This window comes from Passer domesticus, chromosome 8 (assembly GCF_036417665.1).
Source record: "Passer domesticus isolate bPasDom1 chromosome 8, bPasDom1.hap1, whole genome shotgun sequence".
NCBI lineage: Eukaryota > Metazoa > Chordata > Aves > Passeriformes > Passeridae > Passer > Passer domesticus.
In genome coordinates this window covers 34,641,198-34,655,908 of record NC_087481.1, presented here as the reverse complement: position 1 = coordinate 34,655,908, position 14,711 = coordinate 34,641,198, and the positions used below count along the sequence as shown (strand labels likewise).

Sequence of the window (14,711 nt, the reverse complement as noted above, 5' to 3'; positions counted from 1 at the left end):
ACTCTGCTTTTAAACCGAGCTGCTTTGTTTCGCAGTGCCTGCAAACAACTGGAGCACTTCCAATGTCAGTAGTCATACCTGTTAGTAGAAAAGTTGCAGCTATTTGCAGCCATCTCGGGGTGCAGATGGATCTGCATTTAACAGCACTTTTTTAACCAAGGAGTTATTAGTTCAGATTTTACAAGCGTGATCTCTGCAGGCTGCACAGGCACTGGCAGTGGGCAGCACTGCTCTGCAGGCAGAAGGGCTCACCAGGGCTGGCTTGGTGCGTGGAGGGCACAAGATTAGGGGTGCTGCTCTTAGGTGTCTGCACACATCTGTCACTGGGGCAACTTGCAGGTATCTGTCTGCCTAGACTGCAGGTCCTGACATGTTCCTGGATCTGTCCCCATCTCCCCTGGGGAGCAGAGAGAGGCCCTGCTCCTGGGTGCTGCTGTCTTGCAGGCAGCCAGGCACAGGAGCACAGACTTCTGCTCAGGTGACTGCTGTGGGCTGTGGCAGTCAAGGGATTTCATAAAAGCTGGGTGGTCTGCCCCAGCTAACACAATCATAACTTTGCAGATTTTTGCTTAGGATGTTGCTTTGGAAAACATTCTCACTGTCTGTATTCACTGGAAGCTGTTTTGGGACTTGGTTCAAGCATACATTTGACACTGCATGTGGAGAGCTATGCTGAAAATGTAAGGCAGTGCTGTTACAGCAAAGTCAGGTTTGTAAATTTGCAGAAGAAATTGCTTTCAACCACAACTTAGCAATAGTCTGCTGAAGTGTGTGGGGCCAAATTAGGATTTGCATTTCCCTCTTCCAAACAATTAATTCAGCTAAAATTATTATAGATTATTAGTGTTTAACCAAGAGAAAACACGTAATGCCTCTTCTGTTAACCAGCATTATGGATGAACAAAGTAGAATTGCACATGAAGCTCCTGCTCAGCAGCGAGTTTTTCAAATTACAGTTCAAAACTTCTCCTTAGAAAAGCAGTGATCAGGATTGCCTGGATTTGATCCTGCAGTGCCTGTGTTGTGCACAATAACAGCTGTTCACTCCTGGCAGGGGGAAGGGGACACTGTGGGGCTTCCAACAGCTGGGAGCAGGTTGTTTTAGTATTTGCACTGGTAAATAGGAAGGACAAAAGGAAAAAGTTGAATCTTGCCAGTAAAAGGGCATATAAATAATGGAGAACTTTTATTTTCTCCAAGAAATAGAGACTATTCACAAACCTGTTTGCTGCAATAAATAAATAAAAGCCTTAGAGCACTGAGTTTTGCACTAATTTGAATATGGTAATTCTCTTCAAACCATTCAAATAGAGACTAATAGCCCCACAAGCAAAGGATATTTTCATTCCCTTTGATGGAGAGAGCCAAACAGCCCCTTAGACTGAAAACAAGGTAGAGTTTGCAGAACAAAGTAAGAACCCAAGGCATACTGATGACCTATGGCTGGCTTGAAATTCCTGGCCTAATGGTATACTACCATAGAATGATTTAGAGTAGGAGGAAAGAGCCTGTGACCATGCTGATCAGTGTGAAAATGAACTTCCCTTTGCAGCATCTGTACTGTCTGCACGTTTGCTTTCCCTAAGCCAAGTGCTCAGTCATGTAAACAGTATTTGAAAACAAAGCCCAGGTATTACCTGAACCAGAGTTACCAGGTGGTACTGTCTAAACCAAGAGCCAAAATCCCAGTATGCTGTGGTACCTGACTACAGAAGCAACAAACTGAATGTCATTTCCTCCCATATTACATACAATGTGTTCCTTTGGTCCTTTCCTAATAGGAATTTCAGTGTGCAGCATCAGATTTTGAAAGGAATACTCTGAAAACTTGAGTTGCAGACCTGATGTCACAAATAGACACCACACTTGTTGTAGATGGTTGGAAATTTGGTGAGTTAAATGGAAGTAAAAAAGTTTGTGTAGTACATCTGAATGAGAATCAGCTTCCAAAATGCTGAAGGCAGGTATGACTTTGGTGCCCTGTTTCCCCTCAGCAGAAATGGTGTGAGCAATACAATCAGTTCTTCCAGCCTTGCCTACATGCACATCCTTCTTGATGATCAGCAGCATGAAGTCAGTTCTCCTTCTGAACACAGGAGACTAAATGAGATGAAATGACCATCACAGAGTCTGAATTCACTAGTAGTGAATCACTAGTAGTTAATCAACAGAGTTCTCTATTTTCATGGTGTTTTCTTTTCAGCAGTAACTTTCATGCTTTTCTGTATTCTTTTCTTCTTTTCTTCTTTCTTTCTCTTAGGATCAGTGTTAATGTTTAAAAACTTCAACAGTGGAGGAAAAACAGGATGTGTAAAATCTCCTCCAAGTCATTCATCTCTGTAGAAAAGCAGTGCTCTGTCATCTACAAATGAAGCTTTCTTTCCAGTTACACCTCTCTCTCCTCAGCACTCTTCTCCACCCTCACTACTTGCTCTTTTTAGTCACATTATGATAAACAGACTCATCTCTGTGGAGCTCAGTGGTTAGTAATAACTCAGCCCCAAGAGGCAGAAATATAACTTTATAGTCTGTGATCTGTCAAAAGTGGTGATATGTAGGATTGTACTGTAAGGAGTTGCAGGAAATGCGGCTTATGGACCTATTTATTAAAATCTATTGTAGAAACAGATGCACAAGCTGTAGCAATTAATGAAAAAAGTCACAGAAATCTGACTGTATACAACTTGCAAATTATTTTTCAACCCAAAATTGCACTAGTAAACTGTTTTCAATTAATGATTTAACAGTTCCATTTAAAAATGAGCAGGAGATCACAACAGAGTGTAGAAACTGCAAGAGATGGAACAATATTGCACATTGGCTTGGGCTTTTCTGTATTTCAAACTAAAAATGAGCATAGATGATGTTTTAGCTTTACTTCTAACAAATTTCTGGGTACTTGAAACATCAGAATTGCATTTGCTTTTCCATACTTGACTGGAAATAAAAATGCTCTTGACTGGTGGAAAAAGAGGTTCCTTCAAGTAGAGAGCAACCACAGACAAACATTAACTCATTATAAACATGCTACTTAGTACAATGAAAGAGATCACAAGAGCTGAAGTGTTCTGCATGCTGTGCTGATTCAAAGCTGGCAATATGCATCCTTTACATTCACAGAAAGATGGAAGAAAGTATCCCATGAAGTTTGTTATTCCAGTATAATCAGCTTAAAGACCAAAGCACTTCATCTCTCTCCCCTTCCTTTAGTGCAGGGGAAATCTTGTTCTAAACAGGACTTCTAGTTTTTAAATATATTGTAAACACATATATATTTCAGTACATGTTTACTTGAACATAAGCTTAAAATGTGCACACCGTGTACTTGAGGAGGCTTGTGGGAATCCACAGTTCCTGAGTTGCCCTTGTTCCTGAAGATAAAGGAAACTTTCCATTGATGAGGTTTTTGTGCTTTGGTGACAAGAGCTCATCGAATTCTTGGTGATACTAATAGGTGGGTACCCTCAGATAACATGGCCCAGTTAATGAAACAACTTGAAGATGAGGATTTTGTGGACCAAATAATCAAAGCTGTTTAGAATATCTCATGAACTTCATGAGATGCCTGTGCTGCAGTGTGGACTTCTGTTCAGTGGAAAGCTACAGAACACAAGCTGACTCCTGAATTCTGGAGCTACATGCAGAACTGTACTTGAATGCCCCAGCTTCCTAAGAGATGTAGGCATCATAGTCAGGTACACAGGACTGCACTCGAGCAGTAAAGCAGCCTCAGCAAAGAGGGGATAACTGCAGCATTTCAGAGAGACAGAAAAATGTTCCTTGAGAATGAGGACAAGTGAGATTTGGAGAGTAATAACCACAGCAGCCGTAGAAGAGTGACTAAATTTGATCAATCTTCAGATTGCACTAGTCCTAAAACCTTTCCAAAAGCTCTGTCCTCTGTCAGCTCTAGCTAGCTCTGTTCACCTTCAAGCAGCTGTTTTTCATCCCTGAATTCAATTTGCCCCACTGAACACAGGCTCACTACATAGGAGTGATAGAGTTAGAGGCAGTGAAAACCAGCTTGTGCTCTGTGCGTTGCACATACATATATTGCTGGCATTTAAATGCAACTTTCCTACCTAGTAAATGCAAACAAACACACAAATTCTTATAAGAGACCAGAGGGAAACTGATTCTTGTGGAATGTCACAACACTGAGCTGGGGAAGGGGAACAAATACTGGAAGTGCTGTTCTTGTTAAATAAGACTGAAACCATCTTAACACATCACTCTGGCTGTCAGTCACCTCTCCCTGGTGGAACAGCTATATCTCATGGACAGTTGTATCAAATGCTAAAGAGGTGCAGGATGAAGAGAATGGATGTGTTCTCTCCTCATTACAGGAACGAGGTCATCCATCAGTGCCATTATAGTGGTTTCATTTGTGTCCTGGCTTGTGCCCAAGCTGTACTGGGACTCCTTCAGTGAGTTAAGGTAGGCTTCCTTAACTCTTGTACGACATAGATTTCTTGCTACAGGCAGGACCTTCCTTAAAGAACTGCATCTATACTTCTGTGAATATCTGTCAGCCAGACAAGAACCTGTCCAAGATGCTCACATAGGGAAGTAGTAAATTGATTTGAACTTTTGCCATACATTTATCCAACTCTTCCATAGATATTAAAGATTAAGCATGTACTGTGCTGTTTAAGTTGCTACTGCATAGTCCTAACTTTCCTCTTCCCTCTACGACTTCTGCCCTTTCAGTATCATGTTAATCAATTCTGCAGACATTTGGGATCAAAAGGTATTGGCAGAAAAGGGAAAAATGTTTTCCTAGTATTACTACTGAGCTATAGGCTGGACCTGGGATTAAAAAACTCCATATTAATACTACTTGCCACAAAATGGCGAAATTCTTAGATCCTGCAGTAGAAATTCCTTCAGCAAATCCATTTAATGATTCATCTTCATCTCTTTTAAAAGAAATAGAACTTGAAAGTGTACACAAAATATATATTGCACTTTATGGAAAGGGGAGGAACAATTCCAGGCATCCATCTTGTTAGTTTTAGGCTCAGCAGCATATCATTAACAAGCTTGCAGGTAAGGTTTTCAAGCATTGTTTGCTTAGTCAGCCTATCCAAGCCATCTCCTAGTCTATCTGCCTTTTCAGTTTAAAATTGTCAGCTTTCATGATTATTGTTGGTGTCTGCAGGTCACAGCAGATAGACATAATTATTCTGGTTCATTTTGTTTGTGTTAGTTGGGTTGTGTTTTCATGTGAAGCCATTACAGTGAAAGTTTTATATAAAAATCCAAAGAAGCTGAAAAAAATTATAAAGGAGCACCACTGCTTGCTCTAAATGGAAATAAACTGGCAGGGTCTAAAGATTCTATAGATTCTTGTAACCTTAATGAAAGTTAGGCAGTACAGTTCCACACAGCAACCTAGAAATGAGTAAGGTGAGTAGTGCTCAGTGTGTAACCAGGATGTCAGGACTTGCCCAGTGAAGCCCTAGAAACGCCCGCCTGTATCCAGAGGCAAGGCCAGCCTCAGCAAGCAGCCTGTGGAGAAAGGCTGGACCCAGTCAGTGTGACAGCCCTGTCACTCTGGGATACAGATCTGATGGAAATAGCTGCCACTGTGAATCTGGCTACCCTGCACAAGGCTCCTGACTCCACTGGTGCCAACTCCCTGACCTTTACAGACTAACAGAGCTGCCTTTGTACACCAGATAAGCAATCACCTGTTTGAGGTCAGAGGTGCTGAAGCTGAGTCCCAGAATACAGGTAAAGCCACATCTGAGTGGATTTTCAGCTGAGAGGATCCAACTGCATGGTACATCCTTGTTTCTTCCTGTCTTTTAGGCATAGCATTCAACATGTACCTATCTTTCTGCCAGAAATCAAACTGTCAGTCTAGGAGCATGTGTGATTCATTATTTGCACATGAAATGTCAGCTGCTTTTCTTTAGTGTGCGCTAAAGGGATGTTCAGCAACTTTAAAGGTGACTTACTGGTGAAGTCCTAAATCTCTTGCACAAGTCCATTCCATTCAACATCCCCATTAGAAAGAAAGTCAATGGAAGTAAACCACACATATAAGGTGATGCATCTAAACACAGTGTAGAAGTCTTGGCTTGTGTGCAGACAGTAACACTGCCGTTTCCCATAGTTCAAAGATTGTCTTTTGAAACAGAAGGCTGGGAAGAACAAGAACCCATCAGCCTCTGCTTTGTGACCATCAGCTTTAGTTCTGGAGCAAGTATGGCTAATCCAGAGCAAAGTTTATTTCACAGCACTAGAAGGGGGCGGCTCCCTCAACAGCCTTTGGCTTCGAGATGACTTTAGCTCTTTGCAATTGCCAATACAGCACCTGCACTAGGAACAAATTTTAAAAAGTAGGTCACAACTGCACATGCAATTACTGATTGCACAAAACAGGCAGGCTATAAAAGTGTCCTGGTGTATCTGCTTTAAGTCCTGGCATGCAATGTCAGGAAACCCAGAAAACACAGGACCACCTGTGGAGTCCTCACTGCAGCATGATCCAGTTAAGTTAATACTCTCGAGCCTCTCTGCTGACTAATACAGGCAAACATTAGAGCCAGCCAGGATTTAATAAGCAGGACACTTCTACCTAGGGTACGTGCCAACCCTGGGCTTGCTGCAGAAAGCAAGCACAAAAGTAAGCAAGAGGTTAAAAAAGAAAACGTCTGGCTTTTTCAACAGCTGGGTTCCATTGTGAAAGGGTCATGTGGTGCCAAGGAAAACAGAAAATAGGAAGGCACACAGATTTGTTAGTTTGAAGTAATTGACCACATGGTGTCCAATGGTTTGTGTTCTCATGTTCTCCAGAGTGAAGTCCCACGGGAGCTGAGGCAGGGGTTCCAGTTCCTAGCACTCTATTGTTTACCCTGATGGTTTCCAGATGCTGGAGACAAGGACAGTGAAATCTTTGGGATGCTGCCAAAGAATGAAAAAGACTAAAGAAAACACTGAGGGTATTTTTTTAAATTTTATTTTTAAAGAGACAGTACTTAGTGAAAAGACCACCTTCTTTTACAGTTCCTTGCTCCCTCAAATACACATGCCCGCATTTTTTCTCTCTTTTTCTGCACCTCTGCCTCTTCTCCCCCTCTATTTTTTCTTTTCATTTTCCCCCGCATTTAAACAGCTCTGTAACTAACCAAGGGAAAGCAATGTAGGGTTTTGTTTGGTTTTTTTTTCCCCTTGGCATCCATATCTCATTTAGCTGTTCCATGGTGGATGTGCAGAAATGGTCAGAAAACCCCAGCAAAAACTTCATAGCAGGCAGATCACCAAGAGAGTGTCAGCAGTGATGGGAAAGCCTCAGAAGGCTGTGAGTTCAAGTTTGCTTTGGCATAGCTGGAAGAAGCTTGCAGAATTCTACAAAGTGTTTTCAAACATCTGAGCCATAGAAATCAGGGAAGGGGAGCAAGAGTGGGAGAGCAGTACACATATTCACCAGAAAGCAGAGAAGAGCAAGGGAATGTAAAATAAGGGAAAATGTCCCAAACCCCTCCTAGCAATTAATTCTTCCAGAAGGATGAGGTCCAAGAGCAGGGCTTCAGTGTTTGGAGGCCTATATTTTAGTGGAGTTTTGCTGCCAGCACTCTGAGTTAGAGCAAGTTTCTACATTGCACCTCTGTGCATGCATGTACTTGGGGTTAGGCAGAGACTGGGGAAATCTACAAAAGAGTTCCTGTTGTTGCCATCAAAGGTGGTATGGAGAAATCAAAAGGAGAAATACCAGGTTGTGCCTTGCCTTTTCTTTTATTGAGGGGTATCTGCTAAAGTAATTTCTTTGCTACAGTCTTCGTGTCTCCTGAGAGGGGTGAATGGGTGTTTTGCAGACAAAAATCCTCCTCTAAAGTAGTCTTGGTAGAGTTTAATCTGCTACAATAAAACTTTAGCAAAACCTGCTGTTCAAGAAAAAGCAGACAACAAATTTGCTTCTAGATTCACTACTAAGTGTAAAATCTACTCATACCATAGTTCAAATTTCATCTATACTCAGAACCTTGGTAACCTGCTGGCCAAATTTCATACCTTCTGAAATGGCCTTCCTCTGCTTATGCATTGTCTTTGAAGGAAACTCTTACCAAACCCAGTGCTGCTGAAACCTGGTGTTCTAAGGAATGATAAAAGGGCACAAGTGCCTTTGCTTTTTCTCCTTCCTGTCTCCTGGACAGGCTCAAAGAGCCCTCATGTCTCTTCCCTTTGTGATTTAGTAGTCTGTGTGTGTAGGACTGATAAAAATGCACCATTCAGAGAGGAGCATTGGTTTGTTTATACTGTACATGTAAAAGATTTTTAATGCTAAATTACTCCTATCTTTTTCTTACTGTATGTATTGACATTAACACAGAAGAGCTGAATTTAGACAGCACTAAAATTAAAAAGAGTTTAAGAATGACTTCTCATAAGATGCTGTAAACAGGAGTTTCAGCGTGAGCCTATACTCCAGAAAGTGAGTGCAGAGTCTCTTTGTAGGTTGACCTGTACATGCCCAGATGTTCTGTGTGTTGGACAAAAAAGGATGCTGCTGACACACAGCTCAAAGCACACACCTGGTAAATGCAGTCAGAAACAAAATGAGGCATGTGATGTTTAAATTTATGTATCTGTTTGATGACATGCTAAAAGTATTAACTGTGTTATTTTGACACAGAACTGTTTCTTTCCAACTCCAAAACTAGATCAGACCATGCTGTATGCTAAAACAATGCAACATTTTTATCGCTTTTGAAGTGAGGAAGCACAGACTCAACTTTAATTTTTTGCCTCTTTTTAAAAACCTATAAAATCTAATCTGTGTTTGAAAATAAGATTCCCAGTGATTTTCTAATTCACCTTTTTCCTTGTTCCCAAAGAATATGTAATAAATGAATTGCAAGCCTCTTTCCCTCTCCACCAACTGAAAAGAATTTCTAAGGTTATTACTACCTAGTACTTGAATCACATCCTGAATGGTGCCTGACATCAGCGGTCAGGTGGTTCTATATCAAGATTTGGTTTTATTGTATAGCATGCCTAATTTTTTGTAAATGAAGATCTAATAGTACCTTTGCTGTCTCTGAAGTTGGGCCTTTTTCATTTTTATTGTGACTAAAGGTTATTTCCTTCACTGAGCACAATCATTTCATACAGGCACAAGCATGCCAGAATGGCTGAACTGGGCCAGACAAAATGCTAGCCCAGCCCTTGGTAGGTCCAGCCACGGATGTCAGAGGAGCCTACAAACCAAGCTAAGCATAAAAATAGTTTTACCCCAGTAAGCTCTTCCAGATCCCACCAGTTTGCATCTGAGGCACGCCCTGAGCCAGTGGTGGTATCTTTACCCAAACTGTTCTCTTGCTGCTGAGAAGTATAACCCAGGAGTGCTGTATCTGATAGAGCACAGCTGATTAAAGAATGAGTTAATAACCCTCTCATGAATGTGCTAACCAAGTGGCAGTGCTGGATAATAATTCATTTCCACTGAAGAAATCACAAGAGACTAAACATTCCATATTTCCTATTTCTAGTGGAGATGATGAACAATGATACTGTCAAATACTACATGAACTGTCAAATGCTCTATGTTCCTCACACTTTGCTTCTAACTTGAAAGACACAGAATCAAAATTACTTACAGTCAGCATATGAAAGATATGTTTTCTTTCAGACTGGTACTTTTTGGAGGCTCAAATGGTATCAAGTAGATTAGCAAGAATGTTTTTATAAAAGGCTGTTTTCCCTGTTGAAGTGTCTTGGTTCAAACCCGGTGCTTGTTTTGGACTTACCAAGACATGTTTTTCAGTCTAGTTCCTGAAAGACAAACTCCTGCAGACCAAAGCCATTACCCCATGCTCTTCCTGTGTGCTGATCTTACAAGGGCAGAGAGAGGACTGCAGACAAGGCTGACAGTTTGCACTGGCTCCCCTGCACCTGCACTCAGCAGGGATTGCATGGTCTCTGCAGGCCAGCAGAAGAGCTTTCCCCAGGGGCTGTCCAATGAAAATTTAAACCTCAACCAATTTTTGATCTTGGTACTATGATGTAAACAGATAAAATACGAGGGAAATACTTTGAGATGAAAAATATAACTATTATTGCACTACATATCTTCATCGCAGTATTCTTACTTTTCTTGCAATACTTTTACTGCAAAAGACACAGACCTGTAGAGAGCCTGCACCAATCTGAGTATACATTGCCTCCCTGATGTTTTCTGTCAGCAGACTTGAAAAGAATAGGTGCAAAACTGAAATTAGTTCTTGCTATACATGGAAAGAACAAAGTGTATTGGATGACAGAGGGTAAAGTGCACAGAGCTTAAAAGAGCCCTTAATAGATGTTGATTTTTCCTACTTAGTTTCATAACACTGGATCTGGTAGAGATCAGCAGGGACTGAACCTTAGCTAAACAGATATCAGTGCATGGATAAATGCTGCTTGGTGGCTTTATAGTGGCTGTGAATCCAGCTCCTAACAATTCCCTCCTAAAGTCTGTTAAAGAGATGAGGTGTATAGAAGGATTTTTACTGCAATTCCCTAGATACAGGTCCTGCAATTTTGATTGGCTTTTAGGTTCTCCCTGAGGGTATGTTACCAATTTCCTTGTACTTTGTGCTTTTCCAGGTACCTGAATGAGACTTTCTAAAGCTTTGTAGAAATTGGTATACTTGGGGCTGCAGGTCTGTGCCACAGCACTGTGAATATCCAGCATGCTGTGTTAAAGCTTAGCAGTGAGATGGAAACCTTTCAATTCCATTGCACTTTCAACTGCTGCCAAGCTGGCACTCCAGTGTGCAAGTTTTGAATCAAGCCTGGTGTATTTTTTTTCCAGGCACATTTTTTTCCTTACTGTAAACTGGCTGTTCTATTTCCGAGTAACACTTCATTTAGGGCAGAAAAGGTGGCTTGAAGGAGCTCTAGGACAAGCCTTTGCTGACTTAAAAAGAAGAAATAATTCCTTACTAACTATATTTTGCCTCTATGTACATTTTTGATTTCAGAGAGATGAACACAAACACTGGATATTTATTTGCCTTTTTCTTACATCTGTTACTGAAATAATTGAAATGTTTCAAATAATTAATATAAGAAGGAGCACCAAGTGCTTCATAAAGAGCAAATGTTTCAGAGAGTTGCTGGATTTGAATGTTGAGTTTTAGCCACCAAGAGGAGTTTTGTTTTCACAAAAAAGGTTCATCAACCTTTTTTCAGGTATCCAACACAGTAAATGAGAGGCTTTTTTGTATCTTCTGTGATTTTTCAGAAAGTTAGGAGTAGCATACAGTGCAAACTCAATCCCTAGGACCAGAAGTCAAGAGAGTATTTTGTTTTGTGATTTTTTTTCCTGTAATTATTCTAGCTGATTATTCATACATTTAAGAGCCCAAACTCTTTATTTAATGCCCTGTGTTGGCATTGGAGATAGATCTCTGATCAAGACAAGAAGTCTTAAATACAATATGTGGATATCTGTGCTTCTGTGTTTGTTAGAGAGATGGAAAAAAAGAGAGAGAGACCCTCCGCATTTGTCTGGGACTCAGTGTGCTAATAATGTGCTGGCTGCAAACAGCTGATTCTCTTCAAGTATGTCTGACCTAGCAGATGTCTTGAAGTTAGGGAGCTATGACCTCAAGCACTGGCTCATGGAGAGGTTGGCTCCCAAAGAGGAGCTCCCAGTGAGGCAGTCAGAGAGAGAAAATAGGAAAGAAAAACGGTTTTATTTGTTGCATCCGGTTAAGTGGTAACAAAGCAAGCAGAAAAACATACACAATTATACCCTGAGTTTCAAGAGCTTCAGCTCCAAACTTTGTTTGACCTGGTTACTCTGGGCTGGCTTTAGAAAATGAAATGCTGTCTTTCCTCCTTAGACTCGAAGACTGTTTCCTGCCTGGGATTTATGGCTAATGGTGGACCTGAGAGCACTGCATAATGTTCAGTATCAGAGGAAGTGAAGTAGATTTAGCTGTGAACACAAACTGAAAAGGGGATTATCAGCAGATTTCTGCAGCACTTGTGTGTATTTCGCGTAGCAGGCGCCAAGGAGTTTTCTCCCTTCTTCTTCTGGCTTGTTTATACACAGTAAATTGCATATCTGGGTTTATATGCTGTGGTCAAAATGCCATCAGTTAAAATCTGAGTGGTTTTAAGCTGGTTATATTGCTCTAAAATATTCCACATTGATACTATCTTGTTCCTCTACAAAATATGGACATTGGCTATTTCTGCTGCAACTGTTTAATGTTTTGGGGGTTTTGCTGTTTTGGTTTGGTTTGGGTTTTTTCTTAGCTTTGGAACTAAAGTAGTGCTTTCTGTTATAGGCATTTGGAGTTTGCATTTTCTTGTCAGAATGTGTGAACAAATTAAAGTACAGACAAAGCCTACTGCTCGCAATCCACAGGAAATTCAGATAACAGAGTGGTCTCAAAGTGGGCTTAACCAAGGGCAGCAGAAATTGTGCTGAAGAAGTCACTGGGAATAAGACACTACCAGTGGGATTAATGTAAACAGAGGAATGGTAGCATTTTTTTCTCTTGCAATTGGTGTCTGATTTGAGAATTGAATATAAAGTGCTAAAACGTTATGAGTTTTAAAATTTCTTTTAGTGAGAGCCTCATAACTGATGCAGAACTTATGACAGCCAGTAATATTTTGCATTTGTTGTTATTGTGCTTTCCTTGAAGTACTATACAGATATGACTTTGAATTCCCCATTCTCCTGTGCACACTGGAATAAGCCTGCATGCCAGTGCCTTCCCTCCCAGGCACTCTGTTTTCACCCCCCCAAAAAACTTGATGTTTTTTTTTAAATCACTGAGCATCCTTCCCCAGGCCACCTTAAATCTGTATACAGCAGGCCACTTTGCAATAATCACTGGGAAATTTTGGTGCCTGTACATTTTTAAGACGCTGGTTGCTGCCAGGAGGGAGAACACACAGCTGATACACTGCAGTTGCTTGGGCAGAACCCCACAGAGGAGTTCAAGCCTTTTAGACCCTCCAGAAAAGCTGTGCCTATGGTCTTGTTATATCTTGAGCCATTTTGGTTGTCTCTTTCTTTCATTTTTGTATATTCCATAGGAGTAGGAAGCCACTATATGACTATATATGACTATATGACTCCTCTTATTATAGCAATGTGGGTCAAACAGAATAAAAATAGCGTAAGGAAAAAAATTCATCAAGTTTTATTACTGATTATGAAAAGCTCTCTTTGAACTTTAAGATTGCAGAATATGGTAAAATATTTGAGAATGTAAAGACTGTGTCTTTGGCACTTCTTGATATCTAAAGCTCTCAGCATGAGAACAGAGATCATAGAATTCCCAAATTTAGGTGTTTGCCTCAATCTTCTGTCACAAGCCTAATCACCTAAGCAAGAGAGTTCTTAAATGTATCTTTAACTTCAAAAGCACATAAAATATTATACTGAAAACAGGTACATTTTGCTGGATTGTGGTCTTATGATTCCAATAATAAACCTAATTTTAAGGAACCTGAACTTTACCTTTTTAAGGCTTTTTCCTTAGAGAGGAAAAAAATAAGTAGTCTTATCTCAACCCACTTTCATTCCTCTGTGTGAGTAATGCATGTGGGGAAAAGTTCAGTGCTTGTTACTCTTCCTAACACTCAGACTATTTTAGAGCAGACAAAAAAAGAAAAGAACCATTGCTGAATGAGACTCTGTGTCCATTGCTTAGCATGGATCTCCTCTAGCTGTGGAAATACGTGTGAAAGCAAAAGAGACATCTGCGCCAAAGAGCCCAGTAACCCAGAAATTTCCTGTGTCATTCTTCCTTATGGAGAAAGCAGGGATTTGGGAGCTCTCAAGACAAACATGCATCTATATTCCCATGTAAGACAACAGTACAGCTGGCAGGATTGCAAGGTGCCACAGAGTGTAATTTTTTTTTGGTCAAACTATACTAGGAATGGATAATCCCGTATTTTATTTATACATTAAATATATATTTGAAAAAAAATCCATTAGGATATCTATTAAAGTCAGATAGATGTAAACAAACATGTAGTAAATAAACATATAAATGGCTATTTCCTAGGCTTTATGATTGCTTCATTGAAACAAAGAATTTGTGACAGTTTTTGCTGTAGTGCTTTATAGTGCTTGCTCACATGCACCAGAAAGACTATGAAAAAAGACTGATTGGTGAGGGTGGGTGTTGTTTTTTTCTTCTGGTGATGATATAGGGTTACATAAAACTGGAAGAAAACAGTTGTCTGTCACTCGGGACAAAGATATTTTTCTGCTGAGTTAACTTCAGATGCAATTAAAACCAGAGCTGTGATACAGACTGGGATGAATGGTCGTAGAGACCTATGGAATTACTGATGTAACACAGACTTTCCTGGCAGCTGGGGAAGTTAGAGACTGTATACCTATGGCTTTGCTCCTATTCGGTTTGAGAACTGGCAGACATCCCATTTTTGTCCCGCACAGCACCCTGATGCCAACTGTGGGTTGTCCTTTAGTGCAGCCACTGCTCTGCCTTGGGAGCATTGCTCTCTGGAAACTGCCTGTGCAAAAGCTGACCAATTTACTTTTCTACTTTATCTTATTTCTTCAGCTGTGAAGAAATAACAGCAAGTACAGAAAGGCTGCACCAAGTGGCATTTACACTTTTACTGGGAGCGCTGGGGCATTGCTTTCTGGATCCCAAGTAGAGGTAGAACCTTATATGCAAGGTTTGCCAGAAGAACTATTAGAATGCACCTTGTTGGACTAG

The 14,711-nt window shown here is 40.6% G+C and overlaps 1 protein-coding gene and 1 long non-coding RNA gene across 12 annotated transcripts in view; one reads left to right on the top strand and one right to left on the bottom strand.

The window, feature by feature from the left end:
* LOC135306424 (uncharacterized) overlaps positions 1-14,711 on the top strand; it is a 137,143-nt gene that overhangs the window by 36,210 nt on the left and 86,222 nt on the right. The window contains exons 3-4 of one of the 11 annotated variants that reach the window (XR_010367238.1): positions 4,347-4,437; positions 11,838-12,654. The exons of 9 other annotated variants lie outside the window; for them this stretch is intronic. This is a non-coding gene — a long non-coding RNA (uncharacterized LOC135306424). Of the gene's footprint in view, positions 1-4,346; positions 4,438-11,837; positions 12,655-14,711 lie in introns of those variants that run through there. One more of the 11 variants, XR_010367237.1, reaches the window with a different exon arrangement.
* ZCCHC24 (zinc finger CCHC-type containing 24) overlaps positions 1-14,711 on the bottom strand; it is a 106,774-nt gene that overhangs the window by 33,213 nt on the left and 58,850 nt on the right. The gene's annotated exons all lie outside the window — the stretch shown is intronic.